Genomic DNA, 19594 nt, shown 5'->3' on the forward strand with positions numbered 1-19594 from the left:
ATGTCCGAAATATTTTCCAAATACTCTTATTTCTGACTTACACCGGTCAATGTCGACATTCACCATGTACTAATGGTGAATGTTGAACATATAACAATATTGTATTTTCTTCTCCGTAATTCAGTCGCGAATAAGCGCACTTGAGACTTGAAATAAGAACATGAGAACCTAAAACACACAATACATTCAAAATGAGAAAGGAAAATAATAGAAGTTAAAAACTTACTTAATTATACAGTACGTTCTAAATGAGAAAATAAAATAACAGTCATAAAAAAACTTACTAAATTATGTGATTCAAATCTTATTTATTGCAACAACTTAAACTATTATGGCATTTTATGACCTCTCTTTTCGACTTTCACCAGAGCATATCTGTGATAGTCGACATACACTGGTGAGGGTCCGAATATACAAGAATATAGTGCAATATTCGATCTTTCACCGACGTATTTGGTGAATGTTGATATTCTCCGGTGAAAGTCGACATTCTCCAATTTCGGTCTTTCACGGTAACATATATATATATATATATATATATATATATATACCTACTCTGTTACTTGTTTCCGCGAGCTCAGTTTTTTTATTCTTATATGTTCGTAAATTGTGCATTTTTTGCTTAAAAATTGATTGAATTATGCTGTTCTTATCTTCCGGTTACGGTTTTTATGGCTTTAGTTAACCTGAATGCAATAGTTGTAGAATTATCAACAATTTAAAAGTTGTTTAAGTGTGGCGAAGCCTAATTTTTGCATTACCATAGCAGCCATATTTGTTGACATTTGGAACTTAGCAGAATGGTGGATTTGTTGCCAATCTACAGTAGCTTCGCGTCAACAAAGATAACGTCTTCTTTTATTATTGAGAATTAAATCATGCTTAATCCATTCTGAAATTATCATTTAAGTTATTAAATTATCCCATATATTGATTCAGCGTAGCGTCCACAAGAAATTAAGTTCGTTTTTACACCTTAGGCGTCTTTTTGCCGAGTGAGTCTAAAAGTAAACTTTCAGTTTTTGCACCGAAAAATCTGCCTTCTTGCCCGTTGGCGAATTGCTTGCTTTTTCGTAGAAACTCTAATTGTAAGAATTATTCTTTAAATTGTTTTAACTGTATTTATGTTTTATATTTTTCTGAATTTTTCAAATTTTGATAAAGGTATTTTGAGGTTTTTATGTATTTTTGTTTAGTCGCGACGTGAGAACTGAATTAATTGTGTGAGAAATAAAATTCGAAGAAATAAGTTTAAATGAAATGCAGCATAAAATGCGTATAATTTAATATTCTGTATAAGGAAGTCATGTCGTGTACTTTTTTTTTTTTTTTTTTTTTTTTTAAAAAAAACTTTAAACCAGACAATTTTAATCGAAGAGGGAATCTACGGCAAGACCAATAGATGACTTGGGCCTAATGTAAAATCTGAAAGCTTTCAGAATTTATTTTTTTTTAAAGTTATGTTTGTGTAAATTATGTGCATTATGTTTGAATCGGTCTTTAACAAATCTTGGGTTTGGGTTGTAAAGACATTACGTGGTTTCGAAGCAGGAGAGATGAAAGTTGAGCAACGCCTTCGTCGCGACTCGAATTACGGGCCTCTCGAATACACGCCGAGCGTGCTGACAACTACACTACGAAGGCACGCTAAGAAGGCGGGAAAAATACCTTATATACTACATTAGGTTATTTCGAAGCATGAGAAATGAGCAATGCCTTCGACGGGACTCGAACCCCGGGCCTCTCGAATACGCACCGAGCTTGCTGACCACTACACTACGAAGACAGGCTATGAAGGCGGGAGAAATACCTTGTATGGTAATTATTGAAGGTACAGACTGAAAGGTAGTATTACTGTAGAATAAAGCTAATAGGACGAAAGTTACTTTGCGTTAGTAAATATAGTTTGAATGAGAGCATTTCCAGATATTAATAAGGCCCACCAGCGGCCGAGCGGTAAAGTCGCTGAACACTGGTAGTTCGGTCCGAGGTTCGAATCCCGCGAACGGGCTGGCTACATGGGTGTTTTCGTGGTTTTCCCCATGTGTAACGTGTATACGAGCCAGTTTCCCTTAGAAAGTCCTCCACGAAGGCATCCCTCCCCTTAGGCAGATAGCCCTAGTGTGCTTTGCCATAATTAAATACACCACACCAGATATTAATATAATGTTTACTGCATCTTCATTGCTGGCTGGAATGTCTGTTCATCTTGTTTCAAGGCATGATGAGACAATATCGTTCACATTATTACTTTGCATATTATTGTATTATCGTTTTTGGCAACAGTTTTTATCTTTAGAATTCGATGTGTTTATTAAAATATAGAAGATGAGATTTTTGACTACTGAGCTGGTGAATAAAAAATTATATTTGATGTTGATACGGTAATCTTTTTATTTTATAGTAAGAATTTATTTGCACTGTATTATATTGTACCAACTTAAGATTCATAAAGGCGTACTGTTTATATTTGTTATAATTATTATTCATAGCCGAAACTGAAAAATTCTCGACTGGCGTTTTATAATATAATTCAGAGAATACCATTCGCTTTATCGCTGTTTCGGTGTCTTAAAATTTCGATGCATGAAAACCAGTTTCCACGTATAAATATAAACTATTGTGAAGCTTTGAGGTAGTTAAATTATGAATGCCGATTGAGCGCCAAGCTATTGTTTTTTCTCCACACGTATCAACCAAGCATGTCTTAGTTGCTGGTCTTTTTTTACAATAAAATGTGTAGGAAGAAAGTCGTATGTTACTACTTGTTTTCGGCCTTTTTCCGCTTACGTAAGCAATTGTCTTGTCAAAACTTGTTGTGAGATTACTAGAATATATGACATATAATCACTGAGAGAAATATCAATAGTATGAAGTCAGAACTAAAATCTTCAGTTTTTCTTCCAAAACAATAGTCATTGAACCAAATCTGAGCACATGCCCATGTTATCACAGCTGCAATATTACTACGTCTGCAGGTGCAGAAACAATTTAAATATCGATATCTTTTTCAAACGCCTTTACTTAGAAGGTATTGTAGATAGCACCTGTTCTTCCTTAAACAACTAACTATCCATCATCGCGGCCCGGCTCTTTCTTTTTTTTTCGTTCTATTAAGCCGATTGACGAAATTTAACTTGCGATTTTATATTTCGAAAACGCAACTTAGGATAGCACTTCCTCAGAGAACCCGGTAAATGTAAACATCGCCAACTTTGGCGATAATAGCTCAAACTTGGTAACCCATCGGATTTATCCTATTCGCTTGTTCGAAGTTTGCAACCATTCCTCTTGCGTTTATTTTGTTGAATTAACACTGTCGTTGTTCGCCTTTGCAGATTTATATTCTTCTTCTCTTATTTATTATTATTTTTTCTGAATTTTTAACAACGAATAGATAGAAATATTTTCGTAGATGGATGCCGGTTCTCGGTTCGGGATGAAAGGAGGGGTGAATGCTAATTTGTAACACGGCTGTTCACGTTCACAATTATTAACAGCTCTAAGAACCGGCAGTTTAAATAACTAAGTAATGCTTTTATTTTTATTATTGGTTATTGTCATCTAAAATGAGAATAAATCAATTTTCTGGCTTAAATTTTAACAATATATTGTTAATGCTTTTCTAACAATAACCTTTCAGAGGATGGCAGGTGTGACATAAATAGATGATTAAATTGAAATAAAAAATATTGATTATCTAAGATGTCAGAATAGTTCGATGCATCATCACCATGGTCATCAAAATTAGCAAACCACTGCTGGTGTAAGGAATATATTGTTTTCTGTGTTAACTGGAATTTAAGACAAATTTTTTTCGTATATCACGCTTAACCGGTTAATTTCAGTATATTAATACTAATTTATATTTTTAAATAAATTTTTATTTCCGTTATAAATCCTTATATATTGTCTTATGCTTAATGTATTCTTTTCTGTGCTAACTTGGAATTTAATACACATTTATTTTCGTATATCACGTTTAACCGGTTAGTTTTACGTCTACATGCTTATTATCTGTGAATTTTTACTACCATATGCTTAATATATTCTTTTGTCTGCTAATTTGAATTTACATGCACTAAAAATCACGTTTACAAAATAGTATCACGTTTACGGATCGGCTCATCGTCGATGAACGGCGAGCTTGGCGAGTAAAAATGCAACGGCGCCAACGGGTTCTTTCTCGAAGCGTCAACGGGTTCTCTGCGGATGAAAACCCATATATTGTTGTAATAACATAGGTATTTTGACTTGAATATATCGCATTGTAATAACATGGGTTTTTTTGACACGAATGTGCCGGTTATAATGTATAATATTTCCTGTGCTCGTGAATCGCTTTAAATAATTACTAGTACTTAATTAATGATTATAACAAGGCATTATTTATATATATAATCAAATATAAATATGCCATGAAATTAAATAATGTAGTTGTTCCCGTCGGAGAAAAATTACTGTAAGAGAGTGTGTGGGGGGGGGAAAGCGTTAAAGTCGTCTGCTTTGCTAAAAATAAAGCTGCTGAAATTTTCCTAATTATTTCGCTGAATTATCTAAAATTTAAATACTGATGTTTTTACATAAAAATGGAAACAGAAAATTACTTTAACGTTCTCTGAGACATTTTTTTAACGAACGTTACCAAAAATGTGTTGAAATTCCATTTTGTTTCCCATTAGGAACGTGCATTATTTATGCTTCTGGTGTCGCCATCTATCGATGTATTGCTGAACTTATTATTGACGGTTTTACTGTGTGGCTTATAATAGTTATCAGAAGAATAAATAGAAGAAAGCTGTCATTTGCGCGAACATATTTTAAATTTCTTTCTTGCAATGCTTTGCATATATTTAACATATAGATATATGCATATATATTTTTTAGTTTAAATGCAATTAAAAATATCTGCAGATATGAGGTATAAGTGAAAGCTGATTCCTCTATTGATCTCAAGTAACATTTTTTTTGTGTATGCATCGACTTTATAGATTAAACGTTTGCCTGTGTTGGTTTTAGGTAAAATTTACTGCATCGTTTGACTTCGAAGTGTATACCACGTATTAAGTTTTAATAACTGTATTTAAGATAGGGAGAGACATGTTGCTGGAGATTAGAAGTCAGAGCTACCAGTATTGTCCTGAGCATTTCTAAGAACGGCTATGCTATCTACGAGTACGCGGGGAAAATTATAATATTAAGAGAAAAAATATCTTAAAGCTTTCAGATTTTACATTACACCCAAAGAGGCTTTTTTTTTTTTAACGTTTTTAACGCCTTCATTTATTATTGCGAATTAAATCATGCTTAATCCTTTCTGGAATTTTTTCGAGGAAATAAGTGTTTAAGATTTACTTCGTAATTTCTAATATAGATATTTTGAGTTTTTATGTATTTTTGCCTTGTCGCGAAGGGAGAACTAAATTAATTGAATGAAAAATACTAGTCGTCTGCGAAAAACTGTTTCTTCTTTGTTTTGTTTGCTTAATTTCTTTTGTACATAGTTCTAGCTTTATTATAGTATTTGAATAGAACATGTGGCAACGATTAGATAATTCTTGAAATGATATAAATTTTGTGCATTCTGAGTTATAATATGAACGAAATATAATACTGTTAAGTGAACCTAGCGCCAGAGTACCGCTATGGTAAACAAATATAGTGAATTTTAAAGAGTGCATTTATTCTATTCTGGTTTAAGCGCTATCGACGAAGTAAATTTAATTCAATCCAATAAGTTTAAATGAAATGCAGGAAAAGTGTGTAGAATTTAATATTCTGTACAAGGAAGTCATGTGGTGTACACATTAGATTTTTTTATATTCCGTACAGTGCTGCCATTGCTCGCTTTGAAATCGTTGAGTTTCTTAATCAAAAATTCGTTAAAGTGTTACAAAATATGAAACAGATAATAAAACAAATTCCAAATTAGGGCTTCCAGAAACCCATATTCGGTGGAGGATTGCGTTATTCAAAATTGGATGGCTCTAGATACCGTTGTATTGTCACAATTCGAGAAACATATATACATTTTTTGCATATTCTTCATTATTTAATTTCTTGCCATGACTGTGGCATCTTCTGCCTAGATGGAAAACTCGGTAACGAATGAAAAAATGATGAAGGGGTCAGATTTTAACGGTTTCCCAAAAGTCTTTGTTAAGGTTTGTTATGCTGTCACTGAGGTGGCAGTCTGGCAGTCTGCTATTACTCTTGTGAACCTTCCCCCTTTTTTTGTCATTTTAGCTTTATTATTAAGCATCGTTTTCTTTGCTCATGCGCCATATAGAATTCAACAGCGAAATCACAAAACAGCATATCTTTAGAATTTTCGATAGAGATAAAATGTTTTATTCCGAGCAGTACAACCACTTCTTGCTTTCAAATAAGTAAGTTTGTTAATTAAAAATGCATTAAAAATTTACAAAATTTGAAATAAATAATAATAATGTATATATATGTGTGATGTACCAGCTTTTGTCGTAGGTTAAATTATCAGACGATAAGTTTTAAAGAACAGGATCCATATATTATATTTCAGGAGAAAATAGCAGTTACAAAAATTAAGATATCCGGAGTAAATAAAAAGAATTACTAATAACTTTTTGTATGAAGTTTACTGCATTGTTACATTAAAGAAAAAGCCCCGATATTCTTTTTGCGAGTCTTTTTATAGCCTCTGGAAAGGCGGAGCTTCCAAGAAATGACGTCAGCCTCGTCAGCCAATCCTGTTCGCTTTAAATATTTCCAGAACAATCTATAACTGTACGTCTAGAAAAGGCGGGAAAAACAACTTGACTACGGGGCTATGGATTTAATTCCACGTACTTTCAAATAAGAGAACATCGCCATTAAAAATGAAAAGAACATACAGTTAGAATTTTAAGTGCATTCTTGACTATGGAATTTTATTATTACATATATATATATATAATTCTAAGGAAGTATTGAATATTTTTAATTAAATGGATCGTGAATTAAATGCATTTTTATTATTTAAATCAATCCGATTCAAAAGTAAGCAACGAATATCTTAAGAACTGCATCTGTTGCTTTTAAATAGCTTAGCTTAGTTTAACAGATAAATTCAATTTGAAAGATAAATATCTTACATTTTGCCGAATCGCAACAGACTCGAATGAAAAGTGAAACGAAACATTTGTGCTGATTCAATGCAAAATACCCTATCGAGACTAATAGACTCTTTTGGGGTAATAACAGAACAATTCAGTGTTAACGGATGATAGCAGATGCAAATATTTATATCTCCAAATTATTCAATAGCCTGTCACAATCGGTAACTTTCAATCGACTCATTAATAAGCGCTAATTACTCTTTGCTAATCTTTGTAATGCCTTTTTTTAATGCTCCGTGTAAAATCTAATAATAAACTTGCTGTTGGAAAGATTTAATAAATTGTATTCACTGAATTAAGAAAGGGAGAAAAAGAAAGAAAGAAAAGGAGGTGTGAAAAAAGAAACTGAAAAATCTTGATTTTATTGTTGAGCAAATTAAGAAGACATCTGCTTTAGAATTATTTACTGTTAGCTGTAAATATGATTAGAAAACATGTGATCGTTTCTGGTATGCTTATGCATAAAATTAAAAGTGAATTGAGTAATTAAATTTATATTTCTATTTCGCTGAATTAATTCACATTCCCCGTTTAAGTTTTGTGATATGATTATTTTTACCTGCGATTTCTAATATACTTTCTAATTGATATTTTTAAATTAAATTCAGGTATATTCCCATCATCAGATATAAAAAGTTACATTTTAAACAATGAAGGATATAGCTAAGCGAAGAGATGTGATTTAACAGGCAAGTGCAAGCAGCAAAAAACGTGCGCACTTGTTTGCAGTGGTATTTATAAGCTTGGCTCCTTTGTTTTATTCCTGAGTGATGGTTGGTTTGCAGAAAATGGTCACGCAAATGGTGCAGTATGTATCCTTGAATTGGGGATGTATTTAAATTTAAATTAGGAATTAAAAGGAGTTACTGCCAGTTCAGTTAATAATTTGTTCCAGTTTAATTTAATTTAATATTTTTTCGTCATATTTTTACATCTTGCTTGTAATATATAAAACAACATTCTGGTTCTATTAAATGCAGATGTAATTACTTCACATTAAAATCAATTAGTAATTTTGTTGCTCTTTTGTTTACAGTGAAATTATGGGAAAGTAAAGCAGAGTATTTCATTATGCATTGCATAAAATTAAACTTGAAAAAAAAGTAACATTGTTGTGGTATGAATGGAAAGAAGGGATAATGTGTGTAACATGTAAATTAGATTTTCTACATATATCGGATGACTGCACAGTATTCGAGTAAAATTCTTTATAAATAAGCACATCTTTACTTGAATTCTGAGAGAGATATGTTATATACTATATATATTTGTGTGCTGTGTGAGGGAAAAACAGTTACTTTAAATTTTAAATGGAAAGTTAGTCATGCATATTCCATGATTCGTTAGAAATTTATCATCAGATTTTTTTTTTTTTTTTTTAAATCAAGAAAGGTCAGGAACTTTTGTGGGTGTGGAAAGGGTGAGTATTCTTATATCATGAAATTGTAGTAGATGTAACATGCTCTGCTAAAAGAAAGAACAGCGCTAAAAAGTAAATTAAACAAAACGAATTATTCTGAGGAAAAACAGTTTCTATTCAAAAATACTATATTATTTTATATCTTTAATCTACAATTAAATGAATCGCACTAAAACGCGAAGGAATAATTGTTAAGTTTTAGATAGATATTCTCTGAGAAATTATTTCAAGGTTTCTTTATAATGAAAAAGTTCCAGAAAAAATCGCGCGAAAGTAGTAACGTGCACTGAAGCAGTAGGCGCAGGATAAATCATCGATTTTCTATTACATCACGTAACGCAATTATGACGTCATCGATGCCACAGCACCAAAATGACATCTCTCCTGTTTTGCCGATGAAATAAACAACACGTGATGTTGTCATTTGACATGAGGGGGAGGGAAGAAAAAAGATAGCCAAGGTTACACGATTTTCAGTATTTTTTATTATTGTTATTATTATTTGTTTTGATACAAATTATTTACGGAAAAAATAGGTTATCATCATCAGAATGCTAATCGGAAAAAAAAAAAATGCAGGTTTGACAGTATTTTTTTTTTTTTTTTTTTTACTTCCGAAATCGACATTTTCAGCTGCGCACTTATGCATGAATTTATATTTTCACTATTTTTTACTTCCTTGTACGAAGTAAAGAGGAAGTATTGTAATCGCGAAAAGTTTCAAGCAACATATTTAAACGAAAATATCCATTTTGACCGCTATCGAATGCAATTTAACGATGTTTTTGCGTGATATCTGTGCGTAAGGACAAAATAAAAGACACCTTTCCTCCCCCCCCAAAAAAAAAAAAAAAAAAAAAAAAAAAAAAAATTATAAAACTGCTTTAAAAAGAATTCTGAAGAGAATTTTTCGTGGCGTCTGTACGAACATATGTACGTACGTGCCTACGTACGTATCTCGCATAACTCAAAAACGAGTAGCCTCAAGAACGTTGAAATTTTGTATGTAGGACTGCTATAACATGTAGATGTGCACCTCGTATACTGGTTGCAATCGGCCGCACCAAACGTATATAAGTATATTTATATATATATATCCACTCTGTTACCCGGCTCAGTGATCTCAGTTTCTTTACTCTTATATGTTTGTAAATTGTACATTTTTTGCTTTAAAAATGATTGAATTATGTTGTTTTTATCTTCCGGTTAAGGTTTTTATGCCTTTCGTAATTCTGGAAGCAATATTTGTACAATTATCAACAATTTAAAAGCTGTTTAAGTGCGGTTAAGTTTTAAATAACATGGCGGACATATATGTTTACATTTGTAACAGCAGAATTGTAGATTTGTTGCCAATCTCGAGAGACTAAGCTTCGCATTACAAAAATAACGCCTTCATTTATTATTGCCAATGAAATCATGCTTAATCCTTTCTGCAATTTTTTCGAGGAAATAAGTGTTTAAGATTTACTTCGTAATTTTTAATGCAGATATTTTGAGTTTTTATGTATTTTTGCCTTTTCGCGAAGTGAGAGCTGAATTAATTGAATGAGAAATACTAAATCGTCTGTGAAAAACTGTTTCTTTTGCTTAATTTTGTTTGCTTAATTTCTTTCATACATCGTTTTAGCTTTATTATAGTATTTGAATAGAACATGTGGCAACGATAATTCTTCAAATGATATAAATTTTGTGCATTCAGAGTGTCGTTATAGTAAACAAATATAGTGAATTTTAAAGAGTGCATTTATTCTATTGTGGTTTATGCGCTGTGGACGAAGTAGATTTAATTCAATCCAATCAATTTAAATGAAATTCAAGAAAAAATGCGTATAATTTAATATTCCGTACAAGGAAGTCATGTGCTGTACACATCAGATTTTGTTAAGTTAGGGATCGGTCATTTTTTCATATTTCGATTTTCTTCAAGTCTGATTTATGCTACTTATTGCTCTTTATGAAATTCTAGGGTCAGTGCTCCATTTCACTCCCTGTTAGAATAGCTACCGCTTCGAAATTATACATCCCAGCACCTTCAAAATTTGGCACTTCCTAAATTTTTTGTTGTTTCACAAAAGCTTCTGTTCTAATTGTTCTCCGTTTAGTGAGTTTCTATTTCGTCTAATTATCATAATTAGAAGGGTCAGTGTCTTTAACCATTTTAACCAGAAATGAATTGATGAGTTTTTATAACATTTTAGCCCAAACTGTGTTAGTCCAGGAGGGCCGTTACCTTCGTTTTGACATTTTGCTTCGATTCACTATAAATGGCGAATTACTTTTCAAATTGTTGCCACGAAATATTATCGCCCTGTGTTATATTTAAAGAAATTAAATAACGAAGAATGTGCATAAAATGTATGTGTGTTTCTCGCATTGTGATAAAACAACGGTACGTAGAGTCATCAAATTTCTGAATAACGTGGTCCTGCACTCGAATATGGGCATCTAAAAGCCCAAATTTGGAATTTGTTTCATTCTGTATTTCATGGTTTTCCCCATGTGTAACGTGTATACGAGCCAGTTTCCCTTAGAAAGTCCTCCACGAAAGGCATCCCTCCTCTTAGGCAGATAGCCCTAGTGTGCTTTGCCATAATTAAATACACACACACATTCTGTATTTCATATTTTGTAAAACTTTAACGAATTTTTGATTGACAAACTCGACGATTTCAAAGCGACCATTGGCAACACTGTATGGGAAAAGAAATCATTTTTATCTCCAGCGCGCTAGACTGTGTAGCAGAAATTCTAAAGATATGCTCATTTTAAAATGATTTTGCGATATTGCTGTTGAATTGAATTTTATGGTTTAAGTATAAAGAACATGATATTTAAGAAATAAAGATAACACACAAAACGTTAAAAAAAAGTCCCTTTGCGCGTAATGTAAAATCTGAAAGCTTTCTTTCTTTCTTTTTTTTTTTTTTTTTTTTTTTTTTTTTTTTTTTTTTAATGTACTGCGTTGTTGAAATATAAATAAGAACCACCTTTTTCTTGGAAAAATCTCCCATAATGTCGCACTTGGTAGTTATATCGCACTTGGTAATAAATATCGCACTTGGTAGTTAGCCTTCGAGTGCATAATAAAGCAATCTAAATATCTGATAATCATTCTCTACGACTTAGTGAATTTATGATTTTAATTTTAGGTTTTCTGAGAGCTTTTTTGAAAGCAAACCGTTGATTTTCTTTGCAGTCTAAGGTTTTGAGAATCTGTAAAATTTTTTTTCTTTATATTTATTAGTATTTATATTTTAATTTTCGCCAGTACTTTTTTTGTTCTCGATTGAAGTTTGATGTACGATGACCATTTGAATGATTACTCTCACAAAATGAAGGGCCATAGTGGCGCCATCTATTATTACAATATTACTTTAGAAATAATGTTCTTTTGAATATTTATTCTTCTGTTAGATGTGGTATTGCTAATGATGGACACTGCATAATATATTTAAAAAATTAACCGTTAATAAATGTCATATTAATAATAAGAATTAATGTTTAAAATTTAGAAAATTACGAACATTTAGTTTGTTAAATTTGGATTTAGAAAATCATTATTGTTACATACAGTGTCTTAAAAAAGTGATGGGACACTTGTGCTTCACAAAAGGAAACTGCAATAAAATAAATTTAAAAAACATGTAAAATGTTTTGTGGGTGTGTTTCATACTTAAATTTAGTAACAATTGTTACATAACATACATTTTCCCAAAATATTAAAATATTAATTTAATAAAAATACAATTGTTTAGATTGGAGCAGAAAATGGCTCACTTAAGTGATGGGACACTTACTTTTCCATCAAATATTTATCCAAAAATTTTACTTTTTTAAAAGGTTTTAATATTTTGTTGGATTTCCTTTTACTTTTAAAACATGATTTAATCTTCTTGGGATGGATTCGACTAATTTTTTTTTTTTTTTTGCGATTTCTGAAGTGATTTTTCCCATTCTTCTTGAAGCACCGATTTTAATTGTTGTTTTGAAGAAATGGTGTGTTTGCGAATTCTTGATTCCAATTCTTGCCAAATATTCTCTATGGGATTTAATTGTGGAGATTGTGGGGGTGTTTTTATTATTTCAGGACAGTTATACAGCAGCCAGAGTCTAACGTTCAAAGCACTGTGCTTGGGGTCATTGTCCTGGTAGAATTTAAAATCGTTATGAAGGTTCAATTTTCGTGCTGAAGATTTCAAATTTTGATTTAAAATGTCAATATACTTGTACTGATCCATTATTCTGTCAATAAAAACAAGATTACCAACTCCAGCGGACGACATACACCCCCATACCATAACTCCTCCTCCACCATGTTTTACTATTGGCACCAAGTTCTGTTTGCGAAATTCTTCCCTGGGTTTTCTCCACACCAAGATTCTACCGTCAGAACCAAATATATTAAATTTAGTCTCATCAGCAAATATAACTTCATTCCAGTAATCAGAATTCTTATTTATGTTGGATTTTGCGAAAGCCAGTCTGAGTTTTCTATTCTTTTCACTCACGAATAATTTTTTCCTGGGTGCTCTACCGTGATATCCAGTAGATCGAATTACTCTTCTAATAGTCTCAGAATTAACAATTACTTCATATAATGGTTGTAAATCAGCAGTAACTTTAGGAGCACTCATTCTTGGATTTTTTTTTAATATTTCGAACGATAATTCGCTATTCCATTGGATAGCTTTGATGGTCGGCCAGGTCTTCTTTTATCCTGAATCATATGATTCTTTTTATATCGTTTAATGATATTGAAAACTGTTGAATGACTGAAGTTAACTGTTTCAGTAGTTTCTCTAATAGATTTTCCACGTTCAGTATGCAAATTAATAACTAATTTTCGAATTAAATACCCCAAAAGATATTTTTATTGCTTACTTCAGACGATTTTTGTTGCATAGTACGTAGTGTCCCATCACTTAAGTGAGCTATTTTCTGCTCCGTTCTAAACAATTGTATTTTTATTAAATTAATATTTTAATATTTTGAGAAAATGCATGTTATGTAATAATTGTTACTAAATTTAAGTATGAAACACACCCACAAAAAATTTTACATGTGTTTTAAATTTTATTGCAGTTTCCTTTTGTAAAGCACAAGTGTCCCATCACTTTTTTGAGACACTGTATACTCGTATTTCTAAAACCAATGCATGAAATACAAAAATATTCACACATATGAATGTAGATAGATTCATGATGAGTGTTTAATGCATATTTCTGAAGTGCAGTATTTTTACTTCTCAATAATGACACCAAAGAGAGTATTACTGTTGAATATGATATCTAAAAATTTAATATATTTATGTCAGTCCTAAAAGCAGAAAGAAAAAGCAGCATTTATTATATTACAAAACAGCTTCCAGAGATTAATAGAAATTGTTGAATTTTTCAAAGATTGTATGGAGGAAATTTAAGCCATATGTAGAGATTTAAAAGCTTAGGCAGCAAATTTAGAGAATTTATTTTTCATTCCTTTGTTTCTTGGTTTTATTATAACATAACTTTGTTCAATTTTGTCGTTTTAGATAAACGTTAATTCGGATACATAAAAATAATTTTCCTTATTCGCTTAGAACCACCATTGTGTTGTGACAGTTTGAGTAAAACTTTTATATTATCTTACTCAAGGGCTCCCTTTAAATGGTACAACAAGGTGCTGAAGACTGATTCCCTTTTCTATTTTGAGAATAGCGAAAATGTTTACGTCTTACTTGATATAATTGGCTTATTGGATTTCAGATAACACTTCATTTGTATTTTATACGTACTTGTATTTAATTTTATTTACTTAACGTCTTTTGGCCTTTAGTTTTGTTTTCTGAAAGTGGCAACAAAATTAGCAAAAATATGTGCCTGTAGTAAGTAGGCTTGTTAAAAGAATATTTTGTTATTTACATGAGTGCTGTATTTATTTATTAGTACAGAGGGGCAATTTGCCCAGAAGGGCTATTAATTGGGTTTCGGCATTTTGCGTTGGTTCACTATAAACAGCGTTTCATTTTTTAAACTGTTGCCACCAAATATGGGAGCCCTGCATTATATTTAAAGAAATTAAATAACGAAGAATCTGCATGAATGCATGTATGGTTCTCGCACTGTGGGGGGGGAAGGTACCTAGAGACATCGAATTTTGAATAACGTAGTCCTCCACTCGAATATATGCATCTGGAAGCCCGAATTTGGAATTTGTTTTACTATCTAGTTCATATATTGTACAGCATTTCTGAGTTTTGAATTAAGAAACTCAATGATTTGAAAGCGAGCAATGCCAACACTCTGTAGAATCCAACCGTGGACTCTCGAATACGCGCCCAGCTTGCGAACCACTACACCACGAAGGCACGCTAAGAAGGCGGGAAAACTACCTTATATACTCCCTCTTTTAAAGGGCGACTGGGGTTTTTAGGGGACCGAGTCGCCAAATCTTGGGTGAGGAGAATCATCATCCAACACCCTTTTAGTTCGGACGCCACTGTAGAGCCATTAGGTATTTTTTTGGAAGCAGGCAAGATGGAAAATATGCAACGCCTTCGCCGGGAATCGAACCGCGGACCTCTCAATCACGCGCTGAGTATGCAGACCACCACACCACGAAGGCATGCCAAGAAGGTAGGAGAAATACCTTATAGCTGTACGTAAAAAAAGAAAAGAAATTTCCCCCCCCCCCTCCAGCGCGCGAGACTGCGTATCGGAAATTCTAAAGATATCCTGTTTTTAAATACTTTTTGATATTCCTGCTGAATTGAATTTTATATGATTAAAGTGCGAAGAACATGATATTTAATAAATAAAGGTAACACACAAAACGATTAAAAAAAAGTCCCTAATAAGGTAATATAAAATCTGAAAGCTTTCATATTATTTATTTATTTTTTTTAAAGATTTTCAGTAATAAAGTAATAATTTAGAATACGTTGAATAGTTTGTAGAGTCCATGATGCACTGGTAGGTAGCGTAATAGTTTAATTTTGGCCACCTGTTTGTTTTAATAGTTTGTACAAGGAAGTCATGTGATGTACACATTACATTTTTTTAATCTCACCAACTGACAGCATGATCCTTTTCTGATACAATTTAGGTTTTCATATGATTTGTGTGGATTCAAGATCTTTTCGATTGTTGTTGACGGTCCATATTTACTGATAATTCGTTTAAGAAAAGGATCGATTTCATTACGATTATCGATTGCAGCCTATGTTAAAACTGACCGCAAACTGACAGCTGTAAAGAAAGAAAGGAAAAAAAAAAAAAAAAAAAAAAAAAAAAAAAATCTGAAATGTTTCAGATTTTTAATTACGTCCAAAGGGGCGTTTTTTAACATTTTGTGCGTTACCTTTCTTTATTAAATATCATGTTCCTCGCACTTAAACCATAAGATCCAGTGCAACAGCAATATCGCAAAATAGTTTTAAAACGAGCATATCTTTAGAATTTCCGATACAGAGACTCACGTGCTGGAGATAAAAATGTTTTTTCTGCACAACGTTGCCATTGCTCGCTTTGAAATCCTTGAGTTTGTTAATCAAAAATTCGTCAAAGTTTTAAAAAATAGGAAATCGATCATAAAACAAATTTCAAATTTCAAATTTGGTCTTCCACATGCTCATATTCGTTGGAGGATTACGTTATTCAAAATTCGATGACTCTATGTACCGTTATTTTATGACAATGTGAGAAATATACATACATTTACGCAGATTTTCATTATTTAATTTCTTCAAATATAATGCAGGACTCTAACATTTTATGGCAACAGTTTGAAAAGTGAACCGACATTTATCCGTCCGACGCAAAATGCCAAATCGAAACTAATAGTCCTTCGGGATTCAAATCCCTTTGGACTTTTTAAAAAAAAAAAAAAAAAAAAAAAGAAAAGAAAAGCCCCCCCCCCCGGAACAACATAAGATGTCAGCTGCCAAATCACAAACGAAAAAAATTATAAGTTTGACAGAAGAATAAGAAAACGAACATAAAGTTGTCTGTTTGTGCAAAGCTAAATTATTTTCTTGCCAACCTAACAGTTGAATGCTTGCATCAGAATATTCCTTGTGGGAGGGATCGTAATTTTATGCATTTCTATGCGAATTGCGTCACCGTTTATAAGAAACATCTCCAAAATGCACAATTTTTAAAGAATTTATTGAATTTTTATTACTTTGTATTACCTACTGGCAAATTAATTAAATTCTTGTTCAAATTTATAAGAAATAACTGTATCTCGACGTGCGTTTTTTGGGGATGTAAGTGGTCCAGCTGGCAATGGGAGATCCTTGGCTCGAATCTCAGCTAGAGCACTGTTGAATTCCCACATATTCTTGGAAATACTCAACTAGCGCCATGCTTCTCCAGTTGCCCTTTAGGTGGAGAAAAGAAATTATATTATTTTGTCTCCCCGTGCATGCTGTGATAGTGTAAGTGGTTAGCACATTAGCTATCCATTCACACCATCACAGCACTAGAAGATCTGATTCGAATCCCGCCAAAAGCGCTGTTGATTTCTTACGTTTCCTTCTTTGGAAAGCTAACAGTCTTAAGGGGAGTTGGAACTCCAAAATCTTTAAAAAATTGTGATTTCGGATTTTTGCATTTTCAAATTCTTTACTCTTTTATCTTTCTAAAAATAGCATTCTTTAATCTCTATGAAAATTAGAACTGTAAAAAAAATCTAGTTTTAATTTGTCATCTACTGCTTTGATCAATGAGGATTTTTACTTAAAAACGCGTTTTTCTCCAAACGTGATTTTTTTTGTACTCGATGTATCTTTTCTCAGGAACTACTGCTCACAGGTATCTAAACTTTTTATGGCTTATTTATTCGGTTCCCTAATATTTACTGAAATGAGCTTTTTGTAATAAACTTAGAAAAAAATGTTTTAAAATTTTTTTGTGTGAGAAAAGTGCTGAATTTTACTATGCCTAACAAAATATCCTGTAATTTACTCTAAAATTCAAAATGTTTCAAAAGCTCATTTCGGTGTAATCAGATAGGTATATTTTAATTACAGATAAAATTTCAAGTTTGTATCTGCAGCAGATTTTGAGAAAAGGTACATCGAAAATGGCCAATTTAACATTGTCGGTATAGGGGTTTCTGATACCCCTTAAGTAATTCATTTTTAATATTTTAACAATGTAAGAGGAAATTAAATTTTTTTATAACATTTAGTTTCATTTTATAAGGGAGTTTTCCCCCTCATTCCAGCATGCCTTCGCCCACCAGCGGCCGAGCGGTAAAGTCGCTGAACACTGGTAGTTCGGTCCTAGGTTTGAATCCCGCGAACGGGCTGGCTGCAAGGGCGCTTTCGTGGTTTTCCCCATGTGTAACGTGTATACGAGCCAGTTTCCCTTAGAAAGTCCTCCACGAAGGCATCGCATGCTTTCGTGGTGTAACGGTTAGCACACTCGGCGCGTATTCGAGAGGTCCGGTTCGAGGCCTTTGCGCATTTTTCATGTCTTCTGCTCCAAAATTACAAAATGTGTCTACAGTGGCGCCCGAACTAAATGGTGGTGGATGATAATTCTTCACCACGAAGAATTGGCGTCTGAGTCCCGTAATCCCAAGTCGCCGTTTAAAAAAAGGGGGAGTATATAAGGTATTTACTTCCTCTTTCCTGCATGCCTTCGTTTTGAAACGATACCACACTCTGCGCGTATTCGAGAGAGGTCCAGTTTCGAGTCCCGGCGAAGGCATTGCTCATTTTTCAGGTTTCATACTTCAGAAATCCTAATGACTCTACAATTTTTTCTTCACGTTTATGTATGTTATGTTACATTCCTACATTCAGAATGTAACCTTATGAATCTACCGCAGATATTAACGTTAATTTATTTGGCAGTAGGAAAATGTGTTACGTAATGTTACGTAGGGTATGTATATGTTACGGTGAAACACCGAAATCTGGAGAATGTCGACTTTCACCGGTGAATGTCAACATTCACATAGTCTCTTGGTTTATGTCCGAAATATTTTCCAAATACTCTTATTTCTGACTTACACCGGTCAATGTCGACATTCACCATGTACTAATGGTGAATGTTGAACATATAACAATATTGTATTTTCTTCTCCGTAATTCAGTCGCGAATAAACGCACTTGAGACTTGAAATAAGAACTTAAGAACATGAGAACCTAAAACACACAATACATTCAAAATGAGAAAGGAAAATAATAGAAGTTAAAAACTTACTTAATTTATTCAGTACGATCTAAATGAGAAAATAAAATAACAGTCATAAAAAACTTACTCAATTATGTGATTCAAATGTTATTTATTGCAACAACTTAAACTATTATGGCACTTTATGACCTCTCTTTTCGACGTTCACCGAAGCATATCTGTGATTGTCGACATACACCGGTGAGGGTCCGAATATACAAGAATGTAGTGAAAAATTCGGTCTTTCACCGACGTATTTGGTGAATGTTGATATTCTCCGGTGAAAGTCGACATTCTCCAATTTCGGTCTTTCACGGTAACATATATATAGCGTTGTTTTAACGTAGGTATTTTGACACAAATTTGGACTTTTTCTGAAATAACATACCCATTTTATTTTCCATATTTCGGTACTACGACTCAAATTATGCCTGGATATAAAATTTTGTAATTTTTGGTGAGAAATTTAAAAATTTATCTTGGCGAATTTTTTTCACTTTGCGCCAAGAATATATTTCAGTTTGCGCCACTTGGCGAACTTCTTAATTTATAGCAACTTATGCTCCTCTCCTTTTTCTTCATTGTCCACGAGCGGAAAAAAAGGCATCGATCGTACTTTCAAATAATTCTTAACAAAGTGGATAACCACATTTTCGTTATTAAAGCTTACAATAAATACGCAAGAACGTAAATTCACGTATAGCTTAGGAAATTTTGAATAAGAAACACTTAGTATTTTGCAGGTATGCTTAGAAGTACATCTGCTTTAAGATGATGTTAAAAGTTTATAGGTTATAATTCAAATCTTTTTTCGAAAAAGTTATAAAAATTATTTAAAAATACAAATTTTAAAAATGAATCGTAAAAAGTAG

The 19594-nt window shown here is 32.5% G+C and overlaps 1 protein-coding gene across 6 annotated transcripts in view; it reads left to right on the top strand.

Annotated features, from left to right (window-relative positions):
• Positions 1 to 19594, top strand: part of LOC118191559 (uncharacterized) — a 369008-nt gene that overhangs the window by 223997 nt on the left and 125417 nt on the right. The gene's annotated exons all lie outside the window — the stretch shown is intronic.

The sequence above is a fragment of the Stegodyphus dumicola genome, chromosome 2, assembly GCF_044657685.1.
Source record: "Stegodyphus dumicola isolate Sdum_Otavi_A_Nest chromosome 2, ASM4465768v1".
Taxonomy (NCBI): domain Eukaryota; kingdom Metazoa; phylum Arthropoda; class Arachnida; order Araneae; family Eresidae; genus Stegodyphus; species Stegodyphus dumicola.